Source organism: Lonchura striata, chromosome 11, assembly GCF_050655825.1.
Source record: "Lonchura striata isolate lonStrDom1 chromosome 11, ASM5065582v1, whole genome shotgun sequence".
Taxonomy (NCBI): Eukaryota; Metazoa; Chordata; class Aves; order Passeriformes; family Estrildidae; genus Lonchura; species Lonchura striata.
This window is the reverse complement of record NC_140713.1, coordinates 24,808,140-24,828,812: the sequence shown is the minus strand read 5'-3', so window position 1 is coordinate 24,828,812 and position 20,673 is coordinate 24,808,140. Positions and strand designations below refer to the sequence as shown.

General features: G+C 49.9%; 1 long non-coding RNA gene across 1 annotated transcript in view; it reads right to left on the bottom strand.

Moving 5' to 3' along the window:
• LOC144247072 (uncharacterized) overlaps positions 1-18,582 on the bottom strand; it is a 278,729-nt gene extending 260,147 nt beyond the window's left edge. The window contains exon 1 of the long non-coding RNA XR_014957769.1: positions 11,082-18,582. This is a non-coding gene — a long non-coding RNA (uncharacterized LOC144247072). The remainder of the gene's footprint in view (positions 1-11,081) is intronic.
• Between the last annotated feature and the right edge of the window lie 2,091 nt (positions 18,583-20,673).

Sequence of the window (20,673 nt, the reverse complement as noted above, 5' to 3'; positions counted from 1 at the left end):
TCCCAGGTTGCTCCAAGCCCTGTCCAGCCTGGCCTGGGACACTTCCAGGGATCCAGGGGCAGCCACAGCTGCTCTGGGCACCTGTGCCAGGGCCTCGGCACCCTCACAAGGTGAGATATTCCTTCCCATTATCTCATCTATCCCTGCCTGGCAGTGGGAAGCCATTCCCTGTGTCCTGGCACTCCAGGCCCTTGTCCCAGTCCCTCTCCAGCTCTCCTGGAGCACCCTTAGGCACTGGAAGGGTCTCTGAGGTCTCCCTAGAACCTTCTCCTCTCCAGGTCAGTGCAGAACCCACCCAGGAACAGGCTGGGTTCCCCGGAGTGCTCTGCTCACAGCAGGTTTCAGGGCACGGCGGGTACATCACAGGGATGCTGAGTCCCGTTGGATCACAGCTTTCACGGGTCACAGGGCAAACACAAAGTCTAGAAGACGTGCCCAGGCCACGCTGTAATGCTGGACATTCCTGCACGTCAGGCTTTCCTAAATTATCTCCTGGGCAAACAACCTAAAAGCAGCCTCTGTGCTCTGACGTACACCGCCTTGTTTCCCTGGGCATTTTGCCTCGGCGAAGAACCCTGGGCCTTTGTCCCAGATTTCTATCTGAAGAATTGCATATATTTATCCAGGCTGGTCAAGCCTGACCTGGACTGCAAGGGCCCAGCCCTGCCCCTGCAGCCAGACCTTCCCCCCTTCTCCTCCCTCCTGCAGTGACAACAAATCCATCGCCACCGTGTTCACCCAGCATTATCTTATCAAACAGAGAGGGGGGAAAATATTGATCCTTTTCTCCAATTTTAAAAAGAGGGTGGGGGGAAAAAAGAAAAAACCCAAGAAGGGGAGAGCGGACAAAGAGAGGCGAAATCAAACCCCTGAGCAACAAAGGAAGAAAACCAGGTGGAAGACGGGAATTGTTTTCTGAAGGCCAGCTAAGTGGAGAATTGAAACGAGGGAGGCTCCGCGAGAGGACTGGGGGGATGAAAGGGAGCAAGGGTAAGAAACACAAGGGCTATATAAGTCTGAAAATGGCTAGAAAGAACAAGGGAGAGAGGAGACAAGAATGAAAACCTCTGATGTTGGCAGGAAATGTTGTGATTCTAAAGATGAAACAACTTGTGGGGAAAGAAATTGGGAAAAAATACCCCTGTGTATTTCCTAGGGTGAACTCGGGCAGCAAATGAAGCGCGGCAGAGGCAGCTGCCGGACAGCGCTGGGCAGGAACGGGGCGGTGCAGCGTCCTCTGAAGGAGAATTCAGGGTTAGGAGATTACATCCTTCTCAAGGCCAGGAGGTTGCCCAGCCTGCTCCAGCTGCAGCTGCAGATGTGGCTCAAAAACCCGAGCAGGAGGCCCATCCCCTGTGGCAGGACTATTTCTTCTTTGGCCATAAGATTATGGCCATGAGGGGAATAAGGAGATACGGGGCTGGAGAGATCTTTATAACTGCCAAACTCATCTGAGACGAGTAATGAGGGACATACGTGGAGTCCAGGAAGAGGAACCCAACGGCTTTCTTACTTATCTAGGAAATGATTGCAGAAAAGTTTATCGTGCCTATTTTCACTGTCCCCTGCATGTTGGGGGCTCTAATTCCTTTGGACTGGTGCCAGTGTGTTAGGAAAAAAATGCTGGGGAGAGGGAAGGAATAGATTTACTAGAAAAAAACTGCATTCCTTCCAACCTTTCTGCAGCTTCTTAAAAACATACAAAAAGCCTCCTTCAAGCTGCTCAGTGCCATACCAATTTCCTGTGTAGACCTGGATATTAGTATATGTTTTTCTGTGTCTCCAAAGTTTCCCAAGTTACCTAATGCACGCTCAGCATGGAGCATTTTTAAATGAGTTAGTCTTTATTGAATTATGATTTCCAGCAGTCACTAATAACAAAATTCAAATTGCTCCAGCAGACGAGGATTTGAAGAATGCTGAGAAGAAACTGAGTTTTTAAGAGACTCTAGAAGAGCCACCCACTGCTTGTGTATAGTAACCGTGAGCCTCTCAACGGAATACTTCAAATAGTTAATTAGATTTGCTAAAAAAATAATAAAAAATCAGTCATTAGGCGTTCCCACTCTGGAGACGCTGAATAAAGGCTGTTACTGGCACACCTACGGCTCTGGCAAAAATGAAGCTAAAAATAGGGGGGGTTTTAAATAAAGTTTCAGGTTTTCCTCACACCATCCCTGCAGTGGGCACGTTGCAATTAGCAACACATCTAAAGGAGAAAGAGGAACTTTTATTCCATTAGGACTTCTTTTTTACCTCGGGAATTTCTTCAGGCTGCTAAAGAGGCATTTTTCAAGCGAGGAATAATAGGGAAGCTCGGAGCCCATCCACAGCACACAGGGCTGGGAACTGCAGCTCACCTGCAAACTGAATTTGCTCTATTTTGTTAACCATTTATTTTGTCTTTACTGGCTGTTCAAAGGGAAGTGTGATAATCCCACTGTTCCTCACTCGCTCAGCGGGGAGTTTAATCTAATAAAGCTATTACAGCCGAATGGATTAAAGCAACGTGAAGCATTGGTAATTTGAGGAGCAGTTAAAGAATGTTAACGCTGAGCCTCTGCGCGGATTCTTCTCCAAACACGATCCCAGAGATGAAAGCAGAGCTGCTACTCAATATGTCATTTTTCAGGCACAAAATTTAATTCTTTCAGCCTCCTCATCCAGATGTTTATAGTGAGGAGCAAGAGGCTGCCCATTACTGAACAACTGCTGAAACCAGAGGCTGACCAGAGTGGGCAGGCTTTCAGTCAACCCAATTTTCATTAATCTTTCTGTTACAATAATATCTTTTTTAGAAAGAGAGATACATGACCGAAGTCATCTGATATGATGTATGAGGATGAGCTGCAGTATTAAAAACGGAGGGACTTAATAATATTCCCTGTCTCATCCCCTTGGTGCAGCAGATGTGGAGCATCACTGCCAGGAGGGCTGAGAGCCACGGCATGGCCGGGCAGGGATGGGATGGAGGGAGGGAGGGATGGATGGATGGATGGAGGGAGGGATGGATGGATGGATGGATGGATGGAGGGATGGATAGATGGATGGATGGATGGATGGATGGATGGATGGATGGATGGATGGATGGATGGATGGAGGGATGGATGGATGGATGGATGGATGGATGGATGGATGGATGGATGGAGGGAGGGATGGATGGATGGATGGATGGATGGATGATGGATGATGGATGGATGGATGGATGGATGGATGGATGGATGGATGGATAGATGGATGGATGGATGGATGGATGGATGGATGGATGGATGGATGGATGGAGGGATGGATGGATAAATGGATGGATCTGGAAATGGAAATTAATACATTCAGAATTCCTCTTCTGGTCTTCTTTACTGTATTTCCCATGAGAAAAAAGAGCTCCATGATGACATGTGCATCGATACATAGCAGCAAGATAATTTCTAGGAAATTCAGGGGGAAACTTGGAAACTGGACTTGAAGCATGAAAGTAGCTAGCAGCTTAACTATGAAAAAATCTATTGTCTCTACGTGATGCAAGTTCCACTTAATTCAGTCACTGGTTAATTTGTTTCTTTGTTTAATATGATAGAAACCCCAGGGATCGAATAATTCATAATAAAATTATATTAGTACTTTATTTTTGTCATTTCTGATTGCTGTGAGCAAGCATTATTGAATAGTTTGATCGTAGGATACAGAAAGTTACCATTTAATTAATATGAAAGGTGCCTAAATTTTGAATAATATTGAAGAAAAAAGCCTCAGGACGTGTCAGGAGACTCAGTGTTATTAACTCTCTTGCTTTCTGTGCCATGTTGGCTGTCAGCTTTGGGTGCACTTCGCCTTAGGGATTTAATCTCCAAAGCTGGAGTAGCTGAGGACGCTGTGGTCAGCACCCAGCAGCTGGACTGACACCAGGGAGAGGATGATGGCTGTGGATGTGGCTGGGAGGCAGGGGCTGGCTGCTGCCCCCAGGGTTCGTGGGTTTAGGGGTCACTCATCAGTGATAACCAGCTACCAGCCAGGCTCAGGAGCCATCAGCTTGTTCCTGAGACTTTGACAACAACCACCAACACTGGGGCCACACGTTCACACAGAAAGTCACACAAAAAATGGAGATGTTTTTTAATTGAAATCAGCAAAGTCCACCTGCCTGACACTACCACAAGGCAAAAGGGAATTTCAGGAATTAAAGGGGCTCTGGAAATTCCCTAAGCAAAATAAAATTTAAAAAAAATCCCCCAAACTTGTATGAAAGAAGGAACAAGTAAAACCTGGTCAATGGAACTTTTAGCCAAGAGGTTTCACAGCATTCCTAAATCTGTGCCTACCTTTTAACATTCATATAGTGGGAAGCTTTGTGGGACACGCTGGCCAAGTTGCCCTTGGCACAAAGTAAGTTCATGCTCTTTAATATGGTTGGTAGAAAAGGTAACAGTTAATTAGCACAGGACAGGATAGTGAGGAAAAAGGGGAATTGGCAACACAGCTGGCAATGAAAATCAATGTTAATAAGCAGAAGGAAATGTATACTAGAGGCAAAAACTAATGTATTTATAGACTCAACAATATCCCCGATCAACAGGGTGAAAACAAAACTTGTTTCTGTAACACATCCTGTTGAAGTATCCCAAAGGAAGTCACTGCAGACACCAACACAGCCAGGTTAAATCAACAAGATTTCCTAACTCTAATAATTTTAGAAGGATATTAGACCTTGTACCCCAGGGTTTCTGTCTGTCTTTTACTACTGGAGCAAAGTAAGAGACACATTTTGGGGCAGGATTATGGGGCACAGTGTCCTCTGAGATTCTTGGGTTTCCCCCTAGAAGATGCAAGAACCACTACAGCCACGGATGAGGATGAACCAGCAGAACAAAACAGACTCTGCTTTTCCTCAGCACAAAGTCACATTAGTTTGAAATCCCAGAGTCTCTGATTCAATTTGGGAGCTGCACTGGCGTCCCCAACAACGCAGCTCATCCATCTTGCACTGTCCAGGCTGCTGAGCCTCTCTCTCTGTGGCTTGTGAACCACTCAGCTCAGCTCTGCAGCTTTCATCTCGCTGTGCACGCTGCCCAGGATTGCACCAACAGGAGTTTTAAAGGACACTTTCTACTCATGTCTCTAAAAATGAGGCTTTCTACATACACACAGATATTGTGATTTGACATTCCCACAGAAAACTCAATTTTCTGCCCACAGGAACAGGCCACTGAAGGTATTTACAAAGGCATTAGAGCTCATTCTGCTGCCTTCTGTAAAGACTGCACATATTCCTCAATAATCTTTAGTATAATAATTTCAAATGCAAATTGTTTGGTCTTTGTTGATATGACCACAGAGTGGGAGCTGGGATGGAGCCTGAGAAGTTTGCACAAGTTTCTCTCTGTCATCTCTATTTCCAACATGCAAAGGCTTTTTCATTGCTGGGAGTAATTGAATAAATGTTCAGGTTGATTAGATATATCTAATCAACCCAATCCCCATTTTCAGGCCTTAAGCATCTCACCACTACATTGGCCAACAAGGACAGGATGTTGCCACTGGCCACCTTTCCTACCAGATACAGAAACGCTGTTTGTTATCAGCTCCCTAAAGAGAGGGTTACAACTTTAATGGTTTTCATTTCCAAATCCAGCTGAAGCCTTTTAGAAAGTCCCTGGTGCTCAGTACCCATCACTGCCCGTGGATGTCTGCCCTTCCCAGACCCTCTTTAGCCCTGACCTGCACACAGAAGCTACTGGAATGGCACCATGAGAGAACCCAGGGCAAGCTGGATCGTTTCGTATTTCTCTTGGGACAGTTAATCCCGCACTCCCAGCTGATTGAACTCCAGCAAGGGGAATTCCTGTCTGGCTGCAGGCGGCTGAGCTCCTTGCTGGCCCAGCATTCCCGCAGGCTCCCTGAGCAGCCTCGCTGCACTGCCAGCGTCAGGCCCTGCACGGAGCAGCAGCGCTGGTGCCTTGCCCGGCCCCGAGCTCCTGCTAGCTCCGCTACTTCCTAAGCATGCGATTCGGGCGCCGTGGGATGTTTATTTAATGGATTTGGCAGCATTTAAGTGATTCCTCCCAACATCTCGACTTTCTTGCTTTGCTGTAATGTTTGGCTCCAAAGCACTTCAGGACACATTGTCCTTCGGCAGAGGGAAGGTGAGAAAACAGCCGGGGCCGGTTCCCTTCCCCCTCCTCCCAGCCGTGCTATTCCTCCGAGACCTCCAGCATCATCCAGCGGAGTGTGGAGTCAGCCATGTGCTAATTCTGCTCTTACTGCTGGCTAATTTAATCGCTCCATTTCCATCCCTGTAACCAGAAGAAAGTGTTTCTCTCCGCTACAATAACCTTCCTGCCCGGGCTGGGTGCAGTGCCAGCTCCGGCGACACTTTGCTGGGGCGTCCCGGCAGAAGCGCAGCCCCGAGCAGGGACCGCGAGGGAGCGGGGAGGCCGCGTCCTGCCCGGGGTGCCCGGGGTGCCCGGGGTGCCCGGGGTGCCCGCAGCAGCAGGGACCAGCAGGGAGACGGGCTGCCCTGGACTGCCCGGGCTGCCCTGAACTGCCCGGGCTGCTCTGTCCTGCCCGGGATGCCCTGGACTGCCCGGGATGCCCTGGACTGCCCGGGATGCCCTGGACTGCCTGGGCTGCCCTGTCCTGCCCGGGATGCCCTGAAGTGCCCGAGATGCCCTGAAGTGCCGGGGATGCCCTGTCCTGCCCGGGATGCCGTGTCCTGCCCGGGATGCCCTGGACTGCCCGGGATGCCCTGTCCTGCCCGGATGCCCGGATGCCCGGGATGCCCTGTCCTGCCCGGGATGCCCTGAACTGCCCGGGATGCCCTGAACTGCCCGGGATGCCCTGAAGTGCCGGGGATGCCCTGTCCTGCCCGGGATGCCGTGTCCTGCCCGGGATGCCCTGTCCTGCCCGGGATGCCCTGGACTGCCCGGGATGCCCTGAGCTGCCCGGGATGCCCTGAACTGCCGGGGATGCCCTGAACTGCCCGAGATGCCCTGAACTGCCCGGGATGCCCTGGACTGCCCGGATGCCCGGATGCCCGGGGTGCCCTGGACTGCCCGGGATGCCGTGTCCTGAACTGCCCGGGATGCCCTGAACTGCCCGGGATGCCCTGAACTGCCCGGATGCCCGGGTTGCCCTGCCCTGCCCTGCCCTGTCCGGATGCCCACGGTGCCCTGCCCTGCCCTGCCCTGCCCTGCCCTGCCCGGGCTGCCCTGCCCGGTGCCCGCAGCGGCGCCGGGCCCGTCGCAGCGTGCGCAGCATCCCCGCCGTGCCCGCTGGCTGTTGGGGCCCGGGGCGGGCAGAGCAGCTCGGCCGGGCCCGGGCTGGAGCGGGAGCTTCGGCTGGGGCTGCGCTCCGAGGTGCTCCGCTAGCCCGGGCCGTGGGCAGAGCCCGCCCGCCGCAGCCCCGGCCCAGAACAAAGCTCGAGCGGCCCTCGTCCTGCCCAGCGTCACTCACCTGCCATCCTCCCCGGGAGACAACGCCTTGATCCCATCTAAACTTGCTTTTGCCTCTTTCATCGCCCTCTGGGCTGCGCGTTACTCGTTTGCCAAGTCACCATTGCGGCTTGAGCAAGTGCAATACCAAAACCAACCAAGCACCTGCTGGGCGAATAAACAGAAACTGACTTTGTTTGTAAAACTTTTCCTCTTTGTTTTGCCAGATATTCACAACAGGGGATGTAACTATCCTCCTAGCAGGTCCAGCGTAAACGGTTATTTTCCTTAAAATTAAAATAATCAGTGTTTTTAATGGCTGTCAAGGCTCTGCCAAGTACAAAATGCTGGAGGCTACAGAGGACAAAAAATAAGTCTACAGCTGAAAGCATATATTATAACAGGCCCCTTAAACCCTGGTGTGGGATCCTTTTATCATTCCTTCATTCCAAGGTTAGTAGGTTATTAACCTGTATCCTGAGGGAGAAAAGATGCACATCAATTACATCAATTGAATGGACAAATGAAAATCAAATTAAAAATTTAACACGTGCCACCATAATTACAATACAGACTTCCTACGAGGAATTTCAGCTGAGGAATGAAACAGAGAAATGCTTCCCAAGTGCAATTTACAGGATGGGAAAAGTAGCCAGAGATGGGAATTCTGCTGAAACTAGAGCCCATACAGGAGAAAAATTATTTCCTAAATCTGCCACCCACCGAGAACTTTTGATTGCAATTTTAGACTAGGATGCAAAAATATTTAGTTCATTTAAGCAATTAACTGTGCTTATATTGTGTAATTACATGTATTGACAATGGCATATTGAAACAATTAAATAAACAATCTCAACACTTCAGCCTTTCCTGGTATTTACACAACCCAGCGAGCTGCAGCCCCGTGAAGCTTCCAGCTGGCAAAGCTCCTGGGAGCACAGGAAGCAGAGGGGTCCCTGGGCACGGGCAGGGGTCCCTGGGCACGGGCAGGGGTCCCTGGGCACGGGTCCCTGGGCAGGGGCAGGGGTCCCTGGGCACGGGTCCCTGGGCAGGGGTCCCTGGGCACGGGCAGGGCTCCCTGGGCACGGGTCCCTGGGCAGGGGTCCCTGGGCACGGGCAGGGGTCCCTAGGCACGGGCAGGGGTCCCTGGGCAGGGGTCCCTGGGCACGGGCAGGGCTCCCTGGGCACGGGTCCCTGGGCACGGGCACGGGTCCCTGGGCACGGGCAGGGGTCCCTGGGCACGGGTCCCTGGGCACGGGCAGGGCTCCCTGGGCACGGGCAGGGGTCCCTGGGCACGGGCAGGGGTCCCTGGGCACGGGTCCCTGGGCACGGGCACGGGTCCCTGGGCACGGGCAGGGGTCCCTGGGCACGGGCAGGGGTCCCTGGGCCCGGGCAGGCTGTCCCTGCTGCGGTGCCAGGGCAGCTGCCCGGGAGAGGCGAAGGCACGGGCAGCTGGTTGCAGCATCTCCGGGGGCTGCAGAGCACAGAGAGGGGCCCAGGCAGGGCTGGAGGCGCTGCAGAACGTGTCTGCAGCACACCTCGAAGGCAGCCTTGGCCAGCACCCCGGGGCCCAGGGACAGCCTCTGCACACGGGGTCGCAGCTGCTTCAGGATGGCGAAAAGAGCATTTAGGGGCTGCAGAAAAAGAAAAGTTCTGCCCGAGCTGCAGCAGCAAAGCTCCGCAGGCTCCCCCGGGGCAGCCAGACCCGTCCGTGAGGAGCAGGCCTGGCAGAGCCCGAGCTGTGCCCATCCCTGGCTGTGCCCATCCCTGGCTGTGCCCATCCCTGGCTGTGCCCATCCCTCAGCTCCTCCTGGCCGTGCCACCCAGCCCGCAGCACCGCCCTGCCAACAGCTCCAACCCCAGAAACCCCAGAGCTGGGGCCAAGCAGAGGCTGCCCTTGGCTCTGCACATCTCCTGCAGCTGCAGCACTGCACATCTCCTGCAGCACTGCACATCTCCTGTAACTGCAGCACTGCACATTTCCTGTAACTGCAGCGCTGCACATCTCCTGTAACTGCAGCGCTGCACATCTCCTGCAGCACTGCACATCTCCTGCAGCTGCAGCACTGCACATCTCCTGCAGCACTGCACATCTCCCTGTAACTGCAGCACTGCACATCTCCTGCAGCTGCAGCACTGCACATCTCCTGCAGCTGCAGCGCTCCCACTTGTGGCTGAGGCCAATTCCTCGGAAACAAGCAGGGAACAAAGGCAGCGCCGCACCCGAGCGCTGCCATTTTAATGCTATTTCTGTCTGTATAAAATCTTCTGTAATTTGTTTACGACTACCACATTCAACAATAGTGTGCAAATGCAAACCCACTTATGTTAATGTCCTCTCTCACTCTCTTGCTCAGATCAGATTCTGAATAAAAATTAGGTAAATACTCTGTTTGAAAATATATAAGATGAGAACTGGTTGGGGAGGGAGCAAGAGAACCTCCAAATGCACCATCCTATCAGCCACATTATTTTTTTTACTTAATAACTTAAGTGTACTGTTAGTGAAATTACAACCTGCTTGTGACACAATAAATTTACAACAAAACTCATTCCATAAATTATTCAGTTCGCTGACTCCAACGATGCTGGGAAATATCACCATGAGCAGATGATTAGCATGTGAAAGGAAAGCCATCTCCAGCCTGAAACAATCACTGTCACACCTCCATTTGAAGATGCCTGGTGGAGTTTTGTAAGATTACCATTAGGAATACACATTTAAGGCTTTGTAGTTTCTATAAAAGCATTAAGTATTTGATTTACATTAGATTCATTTGTTCTTTCTTCAACTGTCTCTTTTTCCTACAAACCATAACCATTTGGATAAATGCTGGCTCAATCAAGTGTGCATTAAAACAAAAGAATTTAAGTTCAATAAAAGTGATGAATCAGAACTAGAAGTCAACCTTTCCCTTCCCTTCTCTTCCCAGGCCACAGGATTGCTCCAGCAGGAGAAATGGGCAGGTTTGGGAGCCTGGAGAGAAAAATACTATTGTCCCACATGGATATATGCTCCTGGAGAGATAAGCCAGGTCCTGGACCTTTGGTGTGGAGTTGTTGGATCAAAAGCCAAGTTCTCCTCCGTGCTGGGAAGGAAAGAAGGCTGGGGATGAAGAAACATTTCTATGCAGGTAAACAGTGGAGCTCTCAGTGGACAAAACTTGGCATTTCCCAGGCTAGCCTCAACCACAGCGTTTTGGGGAGCCACCGAATGAAAACTGTAGCCAAAATTCAGCAGCGGGGTCAGCACATTCCCTACTACAGGGAATGAGACTACTCAGTGTAACTGGTGGCCAAGCACCAGCAGCAGCTACCACAAGCATGAGCAACATCACTGGAAATGTTCTTCTGCAGCCACCCCTTACAACTGTTCTGATAGAGCGAGGAAAAGATCAAACCCTCCCTCTGTGCTCTGCCTGGAGCCCAGCTGTTTGAACAACTCTCCAACTCTCTTCACTCCGTCCTGTGGCTCTGCAGACACGTGTGACACCCCTGAGGAGCCACCCAGAGCCAGCCACTGCCACCCTCCACCCCGGGAGAACAGCCTGATGGAGGAACCTTCAGCACAACTTTCTCAGGTGACATGGACAGTTATCAAAATGCCTCCACACAAAAGACCCTTCTGATCCAGGCCCATGTATGTGAACATCTTACCCATCAGAGGTGCTGAAAAGGCTTCCAGCATCTTCTGCCTGCTGGATTTCCCAGGTAGAGAATTTCAAGGGATATAGGTAAAGGATTTCTTGCCCTGGAAAGGAGGAGGAAAGATTCTTCTTGTTCTGAGAATCAAAATGTTACATTTTTATAAAATACTTCTAAAAAGAAGTCCAACAGCAGCAACTAAGTGATTCAAGAGTCAGTGCCATGAGAAAATCCTCTTTCGCAGACAAGAGTGTTTTGAAATAAGAGCTACTGGTTTTAAGCTGCATCATGACACCACTGTGTCAACTTCCTCACCCACCCTGCCCCTTGTATTACACAAATCAAAGATTGTTCCAGAAGTGGTGACTGCAAGAAAAGGAATTTTTGCTCCTTTACCAAGAACCTTTATTGGCTGTGTGTGACTGCAGTGCCCCGTTCCTGACAAACTGCTGGCTCCCGAGTTCGTTCCCAGCACTCAGACTCGTTCCCTAACTCCTTCCCAAAGCCTCTCCCATCTGAGAGCAGGAGCTTACATTATTCATAAGGATAATCACAAATATGCAGGGAGCTGTAGACTTGTAATGGAGAGGCTGGCTTGTATCCCATCCGAATTCCACGCGCTTCATGGAGCTTACGACTTTCCCATAAATTTTTGCAGCATGGGACTTACCTCCATTCTCAGCCACTGCAACACTCCCAAAGCAGGGACGGCTTTGGGAAAAGTTCTCATGCTCCCCCATGGAATTTTATTACTTCTGAAGGAAGAAAAGCAAGTGGAAATCTTGTGCCACCTTCCTGTGGGTTCTCCAGGGGATGTGTTTGCCTACACACACTGGCTGCTCAGACAGAAGGCACAAACGGTGTTGTGCTCTGAAACAGCATTCTGGAAGTTCTGTGAAAATAAATAAATATTTTCAAGACCACAAGAACAGCAGAATTGAGTTACTGTTGTTCCCACTGGCTCCATGAAGAAGCCAGGGGAGGCCAGTGCCCTGCTTAGCACAAGAGGGCAGGACTACAGGCAGCTCCTGCAGCAGGGGTGATGTGCAGACTTCTGTCTCATCTGCCTCCAAGGAGCACCTGAGGCAGCACAGTCCTGTGCCAATGGCTGTGTGAGGAAGAAGGGAGGAGGCAAAGTCCAGTCAGCCTAGGAGAAGAAAAGAATTAGGTATGTCTAACTCTGGGAGCTGCAATGGTGTTTGCAGGAGAGATTATGAAATGAGGACAGATGGGAAAGTTGTGGGACCCTCACAGCATGCGCTGTTGGAAATATCCCAACTTCTTTTAGGCAAGATTATTAAATATAAGTAATAAAGTAATAGATTAAGAAAATGGAGGTACTTCTAAATCCCTCAAATCTAAAACCAAAGAAAGATTCTTTCCCTTAAGCTTCAAACCCATCCTGAGCAGATCCATGTCATCGGATGCCGTCGAGTAAGGGAGCAAGAGACAAGGCATTCACAGCCACATTAACAGTAATAACTGTAACTTCAGCAGAAGACAGAATTATGGAGACATTAATAAGTGATGAGATCACAAAACATCTGGAGAAACGTGAGCTGATACAAAAAGTTGCCAGCAGAGTCTTATAAAGGGCAAATCTTGTTTGACAAATCTGCTGGAATTTTTTAAAGAGGTAACACAGACTCCAGACAGGAAGAAAACGTGGGATATAATCTGTTTGGATTTTAAAAGGTTATTTGACACATCACAGCCCGCAGGCCAGTGTATTAAAGTACATCAATCAAAAAATGCACCAAGTGGAATGGACAAATGAAATGAAGGAAGTTCACGGCCTGGTGGTATCATCAGCACAAACCAGAGGGAGCAAAGTGGAGCCACTTTTGCTCTGGGCATGTCAAGTGAAGAAAATATCATAACACGAGCATCCCTCCAGATGGATCACATCTACCCACGACATGGAGGACATCAATTAACACACTGTGATGACCATGGTATTCATTTCAACTGGAAAATGAGGCTTTTTAATATTAGAAGCCTAATATAATGGTGCCTTTGGGAGACACACAACAGAAGAAACTGGGAGAACCTCTAGGGATAGCTCCAGAAGGTCTCATGAAGGGCAGGAGGCTGACAAGACCGATGGAGCCACACAAGACAGGGAAAGAACAGCCACCATGGATGGCCGAGCAAGGACTGACCAAGAAACAGCCAGGTGTAGGTAGGTCCTTCTGAAGGAGCTCCCTGGCAGGAAGGGAGATCTTCTCCATCCTCTCTGGAAGCTGCAAATGAGCAGCAAGTGCAGCACTGAGCAGCCAGCAGCAAGGAGAGGTTCCCTGCAGCAACAGGTTCCACATTTCTGTGTGCAGAGGGAAGCCTTCCCCCTGTCCTGGCACTCCTGGCCTCGTCCAGGGCCCCCCTCCAGCTCTTCTGGAGCTCCTTGGGATGTGACCAAACTGGTCCAGAAGTGCCATAAGACACAGCACAAAGCAGGAAGAAAACATGACAATAAGAATGTGCACCCTGGAAGGGGAGGCAGGAGCTTATTGTCAAGTGTTAAATGCTTTCTAACTGCAATATGGAGACTTAAAATCATTTCTACATAGGCTTTCTGGGTAAAAAGCAGAGTCAGGGAAAAGTTACACTAATTTAAACAAAATTAATAAAGAAATGTTCTGCTTCTTTTTATCATCTTTCTACCTCTCATCATTTATCATGCAAATTAAATTGCAGTAATAGAAAATGTAAAGAAAACAAACTCTGCAGTATATTGAAACCTCTATCCAGCAAGAGATAAGGTTGAGTATTAGAAGGAAAGGTGCAGAAAATTAGCTGTCCAGACAATAACTGGGAGGGAAACTGGTTTATTTAGCCTGGAGGGAATTTTGTTGCAAACTGACTAAATTAAAATCCAGACTATTATACCCAGTATCACACCAGAAAACGCCTTTTCCTTGCACTTTTAGATAAATTTTCATTGATCTCATTTTATGCATGATTACATTTTTAATGAGATGTACAGTATTTCGAAGCTAATTTTAAATGCCTTCTCCCTCTCCTTCCTCTGCTCCCCTCCCTCCTCCCACCACGTACACACTTATGCTTGTTGGATTAACATTTCTGATAAATTGCTCGGCCAGAAAGGAACATTACCGAGAGGAAATAAATTACTTCCATCTTTCGCAGCTCCAGCATAGTAAAGTAACCTTTAAAATGGCCACTGTCTCCTTCTGCCACCTTGCAATTCCTTCCAAAGGCGATCATTCGTTTCATGGCATGATTGCATTTGTTGTTGCTCACACTGAACAACATATGGTGCAAGGGAAGAAGCCACTTTCCTCCACTGGCAGTTCTGGCCAGAACAACCAGCAATGCCTTGAAACTCAAAACTCTCCCGAAATAAAGAGTTTTATTGTCAGGATCTTTGACTCTTGTGGATAAAGTACAAAGCAGGTGAAGGTGGGTGAACTGGCCGAATGCCAGAGAACGGGGCTCTCGCCTTGAAAATATTGGGCAATAATTGATTTTCAGCATGGAAAACTTGGCTCGCTCCAAGAAGTTTTCAATTTTATTTTCTTCCTTTGACTATTTTTGGTAAAGTCACACCCTGTAAAACAAAGGGGGAAATTGCAGGGACAAAGTATGAAATAAAATACTGCCTCCAGCCCATCATTAAGGACCCAGCAGTTTATTTCCCCCTTTGATTTCAGGCTGCTTTTTGTGAAGAGGGGCTGGTTTGTCCTGCCAGCTTCTCTCCAGTCAGTGCTCAGGAAGGGAAAATAAAGAAATTAATAAATATGGAGGCTTGGGTCTCACCTAAATGAATTTCAACTCTGTAATTTGCAGACGTTTTGCAAACTCTCCAAGGCTGTTCCGAATTGCAGCCGCTCTCCTCCTTCCCTCCTCCCACTCGCTGCTGCAGCGCTCCCAGTGCGGAGCTGGGGGATGCTCCCGGGAGCTGGGGTCACACCTGCAGCCACTAGCGTGTCCTCTGTGCTTCTCCTTGTGCCCAACCCACCTGCACTGGAGCTGGGGTCACACCTGCAGCCACCAGCGTGTCCTCTGTGCTTCTCCTTGTGCCCAACCCACCTGCACTGGAGCTGGGGTCACACCTGCAGCCACCAGCGTGTCCTCTGGCTCTCCTTGTGCCCGACCCACCTCTGGCTGCAGACCCACCTGCACTGGAGCTGCCTGCTGGGCAGCAGCCCAGGGGAGGCACCGGGGCTGCGAGGTGGCACAGCCCAATAAGCAGCAGTGGAGAGCAGGAGCAAAGTGCCGAGGATCGCAGGGGAAGGGAAGAGGGCTGAGATGGAGCCTGGGCTCTGAAAACCACGGAAATGAAGGAGCAACGGAGGAGTATCAGCTCCAGCTGAAGCATCAGGAGAGGGGATTAGGAGTTTAGACTTGGGACAGTGGAAATGAAGCTGAGTAAAATGTCCCACAGACAATGGGAGCAGGAAAGAATCTTAAATGCAAATCCACGTTTCACAAAGGATTTATCATTATCCAGCAGTGCTTTGAGAATTAAGTGTTTCCATCAGAATTCCTGTCCCAGTGCACTAACACGACAGACGGCGTGAGCCTTTCCAGATGTGGGAGTGCAGATGGGCTTATGGGCCCACAGAGCAAAATCTTCCACTCTGCCCAAACGGATGAATGGGACTGTTACAGAACCTGTGAGGAATCACCACTGCCGGGAAAGCAGCGCTGCAGGAGCAGACACTGGGGTCCCCAGAGCAGAATCCGTGTGTGCAAACACACAAAACACTTCCAGAAAGGTAAACAGCTGAAGAAAGGGAATGTAGATCACTGAGCAAAATACGGCCCTCGGGCTGCACCCCAGTTTTCATTATCAGAGAGCCAGAGAATCCCAGCCAGTTTGGGTTGGAAGGTGCCTTAAAGACCATCCTATCCACCCCACCACGGGCAGGGACACCTTCCCTATCCCAGCTTGCTCCAAGCCCCATCCCGCCTGGCCTTGGACACTTCCAGGGATCCACAGCTGCTCTGACAACCTGTGCCAGGGCCTCCCCACCCCCTGAGGTGGTTAAATTGTGTTTTTATTAAGTTGAAGGTGTGAAGGTTAAACAGTATCAGAGTTTTCCATGAAAAATGACAGGCCTCTGTGATGAAATCCAAAATGTAATATTTCCACAGCTAAATGACAGCAAAGAACTGTTACTCCAGGTCAGTGGGTACCTCAGGGGAGCACAAACCCTCCCCACAAAGAAAAAGCATTTTAGTGTTTCTCCCACCAAAAAGGCTTTTCTGGCCCCAGCTGCATCCAGACCCAGCATTTGACCCCATGGTAGGGGTGGGTCTCAGACTGGGGCTGCTTTCAACAGAGCACGTCTTCAAATAGTCCCAGACGTCTGACAGGGAAATTGCCAAAGCTGCTTGTAGGCTGGATGTAACTTCTAACACTTTTAGCACACGAAGCAATTCTTGCCTTGGTTTCCCTGGCTCCCCAGAAGGATCTCCTGGGTACTCTGGCAGTGGGAGAGCCTGCAGCACTCCAGCATTCAGGAATGGGAGCTCCGGGCAGTGCTGGATGGAAGCTCACCCCCGCATGGAGGGCAGCCCCTGGCTGGGGACAAGGGGCAATATCACACACTGAAACTCCTTCTTGGGACTAGGCACAACCAGCTCCCCCCTGGTATTGCTGCTACTGCTTTATTAAAATGCATAAAGCAGCCAGAAGCAAAGACACCAATAAATTCTTCTGTAAAAGCAGAAATGTTTTTTTCAAATAGCTCCCCTAACACTAATAATCACAGCTCTCTTATGTGTACTTGACTCTGGTTAACCTTTTTCTGGCACTTTTTAACTTCTCCAAGTCAGGTACTAATATGGAACTAATGTGGGGTTTATTTTCCCTATAGGAATAGCAGAAAGAGCACTGCACATTAGCGTAATCACACCGGCTCCTTCCAGAAACTGCAGGACTTTACATCAAAGCAGCCGCATTATGGCACAGGAAAAGAATTTAATAACAATTGAGGGACTAAGCATTTTTTTAATGTTAAGGGGGTTTTATTGAATATTAATCCTATAAAATGCTCCTGAAAGTTGGCAGAAGGAAAACTGATGTCCCAAATAGTTATCGTGGCCTTCCACAGTGCCGGCGTGCAACTGCAGTGTAATCAGAATTCATCATGCCATTAGCAGAAGGACAACAGGAAAGGAGACACTTCTTCCTGCATCCTGGGGCTTGAGCAACCAGAGCTGTGAGAACAGGCTCAGCATTGACGGCCTCAGCCAAGCTCTCAAAGTTGACATGGTTTTGGGTTCAGAGCTTCCAGTTTCCTTCTATACAACTTGATATTTGTACTCTCAATTTTATCTTCTGCTAAAGATTTCCATTATATTTTCTTCTCTGAGGGGGTCAGAGGTGCTGGAAACTGGTCTGTGGTGAAAAGGAACAAGAAGCACCCAGAGTTGTTTTTTTTTTCCACTATTTGTAAGTGCTTTCCTTTTTCTTTTCCTTTTTTTTTTCAGAAGGAGGTCACTCCACTGCCCGGCATGGCTGCAGCCATGCTCCAGCCACATTAATCCCTGCCCTGCTGAGCTGCTGCAGAAACAGGAATTCATCTGGCACCAGCAGGGGAAAGACAGAAGGAAAAATGAAGGGGGAAAAATGAATAAATAAATAATTCAGGCAGAGGATGAATACTTGAACAAAGCAGGGCCTGTGTGCAAGGGAATGCTGGGCTGCTCTGGAGCAGAGAAGAGCAGCAGCCCACAAAGGCACGTTTATCCAAGCAGAATCAGTGCTCCTGCCCAGGTGCTGAGCAGAGCTGTCCCCAGGCACCACCTGGACACACACGCTGCCCTGGGTGGGACCTGCCCCACCTTGGAGCTGAGTGCCTGGCACGGACCCTCCCGTGGGCACATGCCCAGGTTTGTGCCAGCTCGGCTGCTCCTGGACAGACACTCAGCACAACTCCCTTCCTAAGAGTCTCGTGCCCCCATTCCAGGCTTAGGATTTCCAGAGGAACTTCTGAGGGCCACCCCGGAGGGCAGGGCAAGGGACCCACCTGTGCTTTAACCTCCATCTCAAATCCCCGTCTCTCTTTTTTTTCTCAAGCCAGGTTCTGAAGGGGTGATTTTTTCCCACTGCACATGCCAACGCAAGGTCAGGAGCACAGAAACCACTTGTGCAGAGCCTGGTGCTGGAGGGCAGGGCAGCTCACACAGGGGCCCCCACGCTTGGACAGTGTCGTAAGCCACACTTGGTGCTGGATTCTTGCTCTGGGATGCCTCCAGCTTCTCCTTCACTGCAAAAGGAAACTCGTTCATTAACGATCACAGCAGTGTGTCAACAGCTCACGGCCTGACACGAAGCCAGGGCAGAAAACGCTTTCATCACCGTCTCTGTCTCGTCAGCTGGGGGTTTGCTGGCACTGACTGGAGACCTTTGCCACACAGATAGCCCCAGCAGTAAGTGACTGAGCCGGAGCAATGGCAGAGGCCAGCTGCTGCCCCGGTGCCAGCCCTGCTCTGTCCGTGGCTCTGCTGCCACCGTGGGCCGTCGCTGCGGTGCCCTGGCTGCCCTGCCAGGAGCACCAAGGCCAGGGCAAAGCACACATGCATAAATCTCATACCAGTGTTTTATCTATGTGGTCTTGTGAGTTTACGAGCGTTTGGCTTTGTTTTGCAGCAGACAGCTCCACGCTGCTGCGGAGCAGGCTGCCAGATGTGCAGCACTTCCCTCTGCAGCCCCATTGCTGGTGAGGGGTCAAGTCCAACAGGAACCCCCTGACTGCTCCCCGCAGCTCCTCCGGGCGCTGCTCTCCCAGGCTGGCCACACCTGTGGCCTCTCTGGGACTTACTGTGCAGACAAGGTGCTGCTGCACCCAGCAGCTGGGCCTGGGATGCAGAATCGGGGTGGAAACAGCTGAAAGCCTGAGAAGGAGGTTGCTGCAGTAAGGAGTGAAGGTGTGAACTCCGTGGGGATCCCAGGAGCTGCAGAGCCAGTTTCCAATCGTACCCATCACATCACATGGTTATGGACATCTCAGCAGCATCCAGCAGGCGTTTTGTTGTGGTGGGAAAAAATAATCCAAAGGGCGATTGCCATCTCGGCAATCTGCTACAAAAACCAGCCCTCGTGCCACACATCCCAGCTGATTTACAGAACAACAGACCCTCTAAAGCTGCCAACAGCTGAGTAGTTTAAAGTTGCTGTAAGGCAATTTTTTGGCAAGTGGTCATATAATTGTTTGTTCTGGACATCTGCATTGACTGCAGGAGTAGTGAACACAAGACTGTAGGAGTTTGGCTTAAATGTGGCGCAGAAGACAGTGGATGGTCTCTGTTTCCCAGCAGTCTGTCCCAGCTTAGGCTCAAATACAACAAATCTCTATTTTCAGAAATAAAGTTTAGTCTTACAGCAGGTGACTTAAGGCACAAGCAGGTGTTGACTATGGCCCTTTCCATAAGGCCTTCAGAGATGCCCAGTCCCAGGCCACTGAATACCTCAAGGAGAGGAGGGGGCTCTTGGATTGGCACATCCTGTGAGCAGACCTGGAGATGGGCAGGGAAAATCCTCCATGGACATGTGCATCCATGGAATGTCAGCATTTCCTAACTGCCTTTTCCAATGCAAGGTACATCTTTTGTTATACCTCCTTGTGTTACAAGGAGAGAAAAGAAACGGGACTCCCTAGAGTTGTGGATGTTTGAGGTGTCAGTCACTGACAGAAGGCAGCTGTAAAAGTCTCAGCTGCCCAGACTTTGGACAGCAAGGAGAGTCTTTGGTATATGAGGACCAAACGAAATTCCAAGAACTGGTTTATTGTTGGGTGGATATGATTATATTATTAATAAAGAAGCAGACAGGGCAGAAGTGGTCAATAAACATTTTGTTAGGAAACTCAGCCAGTGCACTCAGATCAGATGAAGAAGGGAACCCATCTGAGAATTCCCAGGCACAGGGAGCATTAAACAATCTCAAATCAAACAGCCTCTGGGTACCTTGTGCTCCTACACTCTAAAAGAATTGCCAGGAGAGATCCCTAATCTGTCAATAGGAATGGAGAAAAGTTACCAGAGCAGGAAAATCGTGGAACTCTGGAAATGCTGTAGATTATACCCACACTCAACCAGAGCAAGCTGGACTTGTAACTACAGGTTACTTAACCTGACATCAATCTCAGCAGAAAGTCGGGGAAGTTAATATAGAATTTGATCAATAAAATATTAGAGGATGGGAATAAAATTAACTCAAGTCACAAATGTTTTGTACAGACTCTTGTTGAGCAAACATTGATTTTTTTTTTTTAGGTTTCATAGTGTTGTTTCAATTGACTGACTCAGAGTCAGAGCCTTTGAGCAAACAGGGCTGCTCCATGCAGCAAAATGCAGGGACATCCCAGAGCACGGGGCACAGGGCTGCATCCCGATGGTTCTGGGAATCTCCAGGGAGGGACGCTCCACAGCCTCTCTGGGCAATCTGCTCCAGCCTCAAGCACACCTCCGAGTACTGGCTTGCACCGGTGACAGAAACCTAAGCAAACTGGAGGTTTATCACCTAAAAGCAGTAGGGAAGCCTCCCCAGAGACCCCTCACAGGCACCGCTCCCGCCTCTGCCCCGGCCCACAAGCGCCAATCCCGCCGAGGAAACCAGGAGCCAAACAGAAGT